Here is a 7,666-nt window from a genome sequence, read left to right on the forward strand (position 1 = left end):
GAGATTTTCACTGTAGGGTGCGTGCGCTCGCCAGACAGACAGAGAGAGACATAGAGACAGAAAGCGAGAAATCACCCCCCCGGGGGGATGGTCATGCCATAATCCCTTCTCCTCCATTCTCCTCTCAGGATCTTGGGCACGCACGCACACACGCCCGGCATGAGTTTTAAGCCACCGGGTCCGGGACGCGAACCGCGGTCGACTATGTGGGAGTCCAGCGACATAGCCATTACGCCAACTGCTGGTTCCCTGATTGAGGTGATTCCTCAGCGCGGCCAACCCCACACCTCTCTCTGGCAAGCACACATCCTATAGCACATTGAAAAAGAAATAAATTAGGGATGCAGAGGGCAGTTCCCTGCCTCAAGAAAACAAAAACAAACACAAAAACCCCACAACAAAAGCAAAACCAAACGAAGAAACGTGCGCACATTAACAGGCCTCCACGGTGCCTTTGGCCTCCACGTTTGTCGCACCAGAAGCAGAAGAGAAAATGACGTGGTCAGGAGCTGTGGACACGTGCGAGGCCGCTGCTGGCGTGCCGTGGAGCACTGCTTCGTGTTCTATGTGGTTGTTTTTCCCAAAAGCAGAACGAGAACTCCCTACAATAAGGGTAACAAGCGTAACACAGTAAACGCGGTAGCGGGCCCAGCCGTGTGCAGCCCTCAGGAGGCCGGCGCGGCCATCGTGCGAGCTCGGCTTCAGGCTGGCAGCAGGGCCGGGCCGTTCACACGGCACCCGGACAGGTGAGTGCCACGTGTTGCTACGGCGTCGCCAGCTACGGGGTCACTTGGCAGTGAGTCCTTCAGTCCCCCTAGATGACGGGCCTCCTCGATACACAGTCCATACTGACAAACACTGTCACGCGGACCTGGCGGTGTGACTCAGAGGACAGACTTGGAGAGTCCCTCCCGAGGAACCTGCCCCGGATGACAGACCCCAGACCTCCAGTGGGAGCCCCAAACCACAGCGAGCGGGACTTCCGAGTCTCGGCAGGGCGATCAGCACACTCCGTGGGCGGGCGGAGTGGGGTGGCCTTGGCTCAGCGGGTTTTCCCAAAAGAGACCTTGCAGGCCACACGCTTTCCCACAGCGTGACCTTGAACCTCCTCTGCTGAGGGCCCTCTGTCCAAACCTTTGTGTCGGAAGGGCTTGTTGGATGCTGACCAACAGGAGGCCGAAGCGACTTCACCAGCCAGGCCGCAGAGGTGCAGTTGCCTTGTCATGGGCCCCGCGTGCTTGGAGCCTCGAGCTGCTGCCCTGAGCCCTCCATATCGCGAGGAGGCCAGGGCACTGGGAGCGTGTGACCTTGCTCTCCTGAGGAACAAAGGACCACAGTGCAGTTTGAAAATAGCATGTGTCCGGGGCCCGCAGTGGTGTGGTTAAGGTAGGGGCTCCCACATGGCTGTGCAGTTTGAGCCCAGACTTGGCAGTTCGAAAACACAGGTGCTGTCAGGGCCAGCAGGTGGCGTGGTGATTAAGGTGCTGGACTCCCACACGGCTGAACGCGGTGGAGTCTGGACCTGTCGGCTTGAAAGTTACACCTGGTGCGTGTGCGTGTGCCCCAAATCCCAGGAGGAGCCTGGGAGAGAAGGGACTGCAGTGGCCACCCCCTCTAGTGCTGGGGGGGATTTCTCACTTTCCTTCTGTATTTCTGACGAGCACACCCGCCTATGGCAAAAACCTTTAAAAGAAAAAAGAAAGGGGCCAGCAGGTGGCATGGTAGTTAAGGACACTGGACTCCCACATGGCCGACCGCGGTTCAAGTCCAGGACCTGGCAGCTTGCTCATTTTCTCTCCCCCCTCCCCCACCTCTCTAGTCAAATTAAAATAAATAAATTAAATAATTCTTTTAAAAAGAAAGAAAAACACCAGTGTGCATGCCTGCCAAGTGTCCTGGACCTGGCGGCTTGCTTTCTCACTTTCCCTTTCTCTCTCGGTGAATTAAAAAAATCATGATAATAACAAATGAAATTAAATATTTTAAAAAGGAAAGAAAAGTACAGGGAGACACACATTTCCACGGGTTGGGACTCGGTGCGGCTTAGCTGGGGCCCCTCAGGGTCTCTCGCCTGCTGTAGTCGAGGTGGCCACCAAGACGCGGCTTCCACCTGACGGTGCGACAGCGGAGAGCTGCACGCCACGTGGATGCTGCCAGAACTCAGCTCTCGGCTGTGTGGTCCTGGCCGGACAGACTGGTCCCCACAGCGGAACTGGGCTCCTGGCCCGCAGGACTCCCCACCGAAGCCGGCAAGGAAGGGGTGTGCTAGAGAGACGGGAGCTGAGGCGCACCCAGTCCGGCGTGGACCTGGCAGCCCTCCACGCCCATATCCTGCCGGTTAGGAGGGTCCGCACGGCCGTGGACTTGGGGAGGCAGGAACCTCCGCGCCGTCTCTGCAGAGGCCTACCTCGGGGAAGCTCCCAAGAGGTGTTCCGGTTGGCAGTCGGTTATGAGTCTTCCCAGCCCAGGGAGGAGAGAAGAGAGGAAGAGCCATTGGCTGGTCCCTGTGCACCTCTGCACACGGCCACACCCGTCTGAGCACCACTGCCCCTGTCTGCTTCTTTCCAGCCCTTTCCCCAGCCGGCCGCCTGGATTTGGGGGCTGAATGGTCACACCTGGCTTTGACGGGCTGGCCAGGGGGGTCAGCCCTGTCTTCTGGCCCCGGAGGCAGTGGGCCAGGTCGGTCTGGGCCGCCTTTGTCCCTCAGCCCAGCTTGGCTGCTCCCCGCTGGTGTGGCTCTGTGGTCTTGCAGAATGACCTCTCTTTCACGCTCTCCCGGGGCTTGGACCTGTTAGGGCCTTACTGGCTAAGTCCTGCCGCTGCTGCGCACAGCCAATGGAGCGAGAGCCAAGGCTGGAGAGGGAGTTTATTCTGCAGCCAGACAGGGAGACAGTCGGCAAGCACCATCCAACGGTCTCAGAAAGCCCAACGTGGTCTCCGTATTTATAGGGACAGGATACAAGCAGGTGCAGCTCATTCCTCCCACGATTACTCAGACTCGACCTCTTCCCCCGGGGACACTCCCACCCCTTCACAGGCCCCTGCTGGTCTCTCACCGGCCGGTCCTCAGACGGCCCTCCCCAGGACTCAGCACTTGGTCGGGTTCTCATCAGAGGCCTTTCTTCATTCCAAAATGGCTGCAGTCCTGCTCAGCCTTCACCGGCCTGCTTCAGGGTGACGGTCCTTCCGGCAGGTGTCGAGTGCCCGGTGAGGCGTGGCAGGCAGGCACTGTCACGGGCCGGGTGGGAGTGTGCCCTGCTACTGCCCACAGAGCACTTCATAGCTGCCCATCTCGAGCGCTTTAACGTGATCCGCGCCTTCTCCCAGGAATTGTTCTTTACTTTTTCTTTGCTCCTTCGACATGTATTTCTGGACTATTTCCATATATCCGTCATGAGCCCTGGGAGCAGAGCGCTTATATTTCAGTAGGGAAGACAGGTGCTGGTCAAATACATAAGCCCATGTCACAGAACGCAGTGTGACAACGGTGATGAGGGCACGTGACCGGGTGCTCTAGGACCTCCCCTGTCCGAGTCAGGGCCACTGGGCTGAGCCTAGGAGGAAGGGCGACGAGGAACCAGGACGACAGAGGGTGCAGGCACAGGCCAGCCTATGCAAAGGGCCCGTGGTCGCAGGGGCTGTGGTCTCCGCAGGAGCTAGAGGGCAGCCCGGGGGCGGGAGGGCTGGATAGCCAGTGGAGGAGCCAGGACTCCACCAGACACCTCGGGGCTTGGGGTTTTACCCCAGCAAGTAGGAAGCTACGGGAAGGTTCTGGGACCGAGCAGCCACTGTGCATGTGAACCTGCGGCTCTGGAGGGTCTGTGGGGTGACAGGAGGGCCCAGCCTCTGGTGCTCCAGCACCAGGGAACGCGGGCCCAGACCACGGTGGGGGAGCGGGGCAGACATGAACAGATTCAAGAGAAATGCCGGAGACAAGTGGCCTGCATCTGGGACAGGCTGCATCTGGGGGCTGAGGGGAGGCGAGGTGTGGGGAAGACCCAGGATTCGCGGGAGCAGCGGGCAGTGAGAACATGACAGGGAGGGGCTGGGTTTCAGGCATGTCCTGTTGAGGCCTCAGTGCACCTGTCCACGGGGAGCTGGCGGTGGGTGATGGGGCATGTGGCTTGGGGTGCAAAGGCCGGGCTCAGCTGGAAATCAACTCTGTGAGTTGTCCGCGTAGAGGGGGGAGCCAGTGGGGAGGGACACGATTGCCCAGAGCCCTGCCGCGAGGAAATAATCAGACCCTCCTTCCCAGAGGCTGCACGAGGGTGTTTCTAGCAGCCTCGTTGGCAACACCAGCAAATCACTCTGTTTTCATCACCAGGAGGGGCACGTGCTCACCAGACAGAGCGCACGAGATGGAGAGGGAAGGGGAGAAAGCACCCCCAGGGGTGCGGCCATGCCACAATGCCGTCTCTCCACTCTCCATCCTGCTGGATTGGGGGCATACGTGCAGGCCCGATGTATTTTTCGAGCACGGGATCTGGATTTGAACCGTCCTTCGGCCATGGGGGATCGAACTCCTTAGCCACCAAGCCCCAGCCAGCCCTAGGCCAGGAATGAAATCAGCAAGTGCCCGGTAGCAGGCTGAGCGTGAAGTGACAAGTGCTCTCTGACACGGCGGGGGAGCGGGCACGGCTTGGAGGAGGGTGAGGCAGGGCCGTGTGCACCTGCGCTCGGTAAAGGTTTGCGATGGCCTGGAAAGCAGCAGGCCCCGGGCAGGCGGCCCGGCCACCGAGAGCAAAGCCAGGTACCGCACTTGCCACAAGAGCCGGGACGGCCCCGATCCCCTAGTTAAATCATGAATAAACACAGAGAGCAGCAGGTGGGGGTGCCGGGCAGTGGGCTCGCACCCTCAGGGGCTGGGGGTCGTGGGGAGGCGGAGTCCGGCAGACACGTGGTCAAGGGTCAGCACCCACGCGGATCGCCTCGGGTCTCCTTCACCTGCTCTGCTCAGACCTCAAGGTGCTCTAAAATATCCCTTGATGAGGGCTGCCAGATAAAAGCAGGAGGCCCAGCTAACTCCGAACTTCAGATAAACACCGTCTGTGGAAGAAGGATAGCCCCGTAACATTTGGGATATACTTACACTAGAAGAAAATTCTAGTTTATCTGCAGTCACATTTAACTGGACACCCTGTATTTCAGCTTGCTAGGTCAGAAAACGCTGTGGCTCACACACCCCCATGCCAGACCTAGACGCCCAGCCCTGGAAAGGGCTCACTCCGGGTGCCCAGCGTCAGGGCCAGCCTGTCTAAGGCAATGGGGGAAAACGAGGACACTGCAGAGTTTCCTGTAGTGCCGAAGGTGTTCCCAGGGCGTCTCTGTACTCTGAGATTGCGCTCCCTTGCTTCCACGTGCGTGTGTGCGTGTGTACGTACGTGTGTGAAAATGCCCTTGAATAAGACGATGGTGGGCCAGCTCCGCAGTGGAGCGGTGAAGCGCTGCCCAGGAGAAGCTGGGTCCCACGCGGTGGCCGCAGTTCGAGTCCGCCGCCTGCTCTGCATGAAACACGCCAGGCACCCAAGGTCCGGCAGGCCGGAGGATGGAAGAAGGGGCCACAGCCTGACCAGGCCCGGTGGAGCGCTCTCTCTCTCACGCGCACACACTCTACCATGAAAAATAAAAATGATTAAAAACATCTATCTTTTGAAATACACATTTAAAAACTGGGGGTTTCCAGGTTTTGGTTTCTGAAATACTGGATATGAAATCCCAGCGCCTGGGGAGGTGAGATGACTGCCCCGGCACCACAGGCGAGGCCAGGCCAGTGCCAGACCCGGTGCCCCCACAACTGGTTCCCCACGACCCGCCACCTCTCCCTGCTCCACCCCGCCCCTCGTCCCCGGGGGCCCTCTGACCACAGTGCTTCCTGCTCATTGGCTCATTCTGCTGTCACAGGGCACATCCTGCCTTCCAGCCCCGCTGTCAGCTGCACTGGGGTGGCAGAGCTGCTCCCCCAGCGCAGGCTCACAGACCCGGCCAGCCCTGCATGTCTGTTCCTAGCTGGGAACCTTCGGGAAAATGCCTTAGCCTCTGCCATCTTTCATTTCCCCACCCATCAGATGGAGCTAAAGGCCCCCAACCTCGACCCCAGAAAGGCTCTCGACAGAACAGAGGGCACATGGGTGTGTCCACGAGTGACCTTGCGTCGTGCCGCATACTTATAATTCGTGCATTTCCCTCTTGACTTTATAATCCTGATAATATCATTTATCAAAAACTAACAACAATTAACAACCACTGGCAGGGCCAGCAGGTGGCACGGTGGTTACAGGTGCTGGACTCCCATGTGGCCGACTGTGGTTCGAGTATTGGACCTGGCAGCTTGCTTTCTCACTTTCCTTCTCTCTCTCTCCTCTCTCTTTCTCTCTCACTCTATCCCGCTTTGGTTAAATTAAAATAAATAAGTAAATAAATAAAGTTAATTAAAAAAAAAAAAAAAAACACTGGCATAGTGGTTAAGACACTGGACTCTCACACGCTCGAGATCTGATGACTTGAAAATCGCACCGGGCACATGTGCACATGAGTTCAGAATCCCGAGAGGATGAAGAAGGGATTGCAGTACGGCCATGTCCTCTGGGAGAGGGCTCATTCCTCACTTTCCCTCTCTTTGTTTTTCTCTGTCTGTCTCTCTCCCTGGCAAGTGCACACACTCTGGCAAAAAACTAGAAAAAGAAAAAAATTTAACTCACTTCAATTAGTAAAGAGGCTTCCAATAGAGAGAAACGGATACAGTTTATCTTGCAAGGAGATTTTATTCCCTCCAGCTTTAAAAGGGAGCGTAATTTACTGTCTGTGGGCCGCGCGCAGCTGGTCTCTCCACCACTGTGAGGAGCACCAGTCAGCCACGCTCACACTGGGGTCAGTTTAATGATGTTTTATTTTTTAAAATTAACCTTCAAACCCATCACATTCCAGCAAACTGAAAAGCCACGCTGGTTTTTTGTTTGTAATGGACTCACAATCAAAGAAAATATTTAAAGCATAAACAAAGACGGCATTTGAAGTTCATTTTTCAGGTTGTCCCATATAACTATGACAGATAAACATTAAAAAGAGAAAATTAAAAGATACAGCCATAATAAAAAACAAAGATTCCCATCTCAATGTAAAAGACGCTAAACAGAGGCAGGGGCGGAGCCCAGCTCTGGGCAGGCCTAGGGCAGGCATTCCAGCCAGGGCTTCAGAGCGTGACCCCTGGGACTCGAATGTCCCCCCGGGCAGCAGGGGCTCCGAGTTGACAGGCAGTCTCGTGGTTCTGGAGTGGGGCCACCAGGAGGAGAGAGTGGACTGAAGAGGCACCTCTGCTCAGGGTGACTCGACAAAGCTGAGCCCGAACACTCAGAGCCAGTGCTCATAGAGACCGTCAAGAACGGTGACACGGGGGTGTGAGATCGTGCGGGACGAATCGGGAATAACAGAGTAGGAGTATGGTTTTCTCTCCTTTAGAAAGACTTGTTATATAGGGTATGAGCACTTGCCAGAGAGACAGAGACAGAAAGCAAAATCGCCCCCAAGGGGGAAGGCCACGCCACAATCACTTCTCCATTCTCCTCTTGGGACCTTGGGTGCACACGTGCACACACATGCACACACACACACGCACCCGACGTGTGTGTGAAGGACTTGAACTGTGGTGGACTACATGGGAGTCCAGCGG

At 56.9% G+C, this 7,666-nt stretch overlaps 1 long non-coding RNA gene across 1 annotated transcript; it reads right to left on the bottom strand.

The window, feature by feature from the left end:
* Nucleotides 1–1,101: 1,101 nt before the first annotated feature.
* LOC106734604 (uncharacterized) lies at nucleotides 1,102–5,606 on the bottom strand. Its single transcript, XR_001370167.2, has 3 exons — nucleotides 5,382–5,606; nucleotides 3,057–5,046; nucleotides 1,102–1,316 (listed from the first exon to the last, which is right to left on the bottom strand). It is a non-coding gene; the product is annotated as an uncharacterized LOC106734604 (long non-coding RNA).
* Nucleotides 5,607–7,666: the final 2,060 nt, after the last annotated feature.

The sequence above is a fragment of the Tupaia chinensis genome, unplaced genomic scaffold (genome assembly GCF_000334495.1).
Source record: "Tupaia chinensis unplaced genomic scaffold, TupChi_1.0 Scaffold000159_1, whole genome shotgun sequence".
NCBI lineage: Eukaryota > Metazoa > Chordata > Mammalia > Scandentia > Tupaiidae > Tupaia > Tupaia belangeri.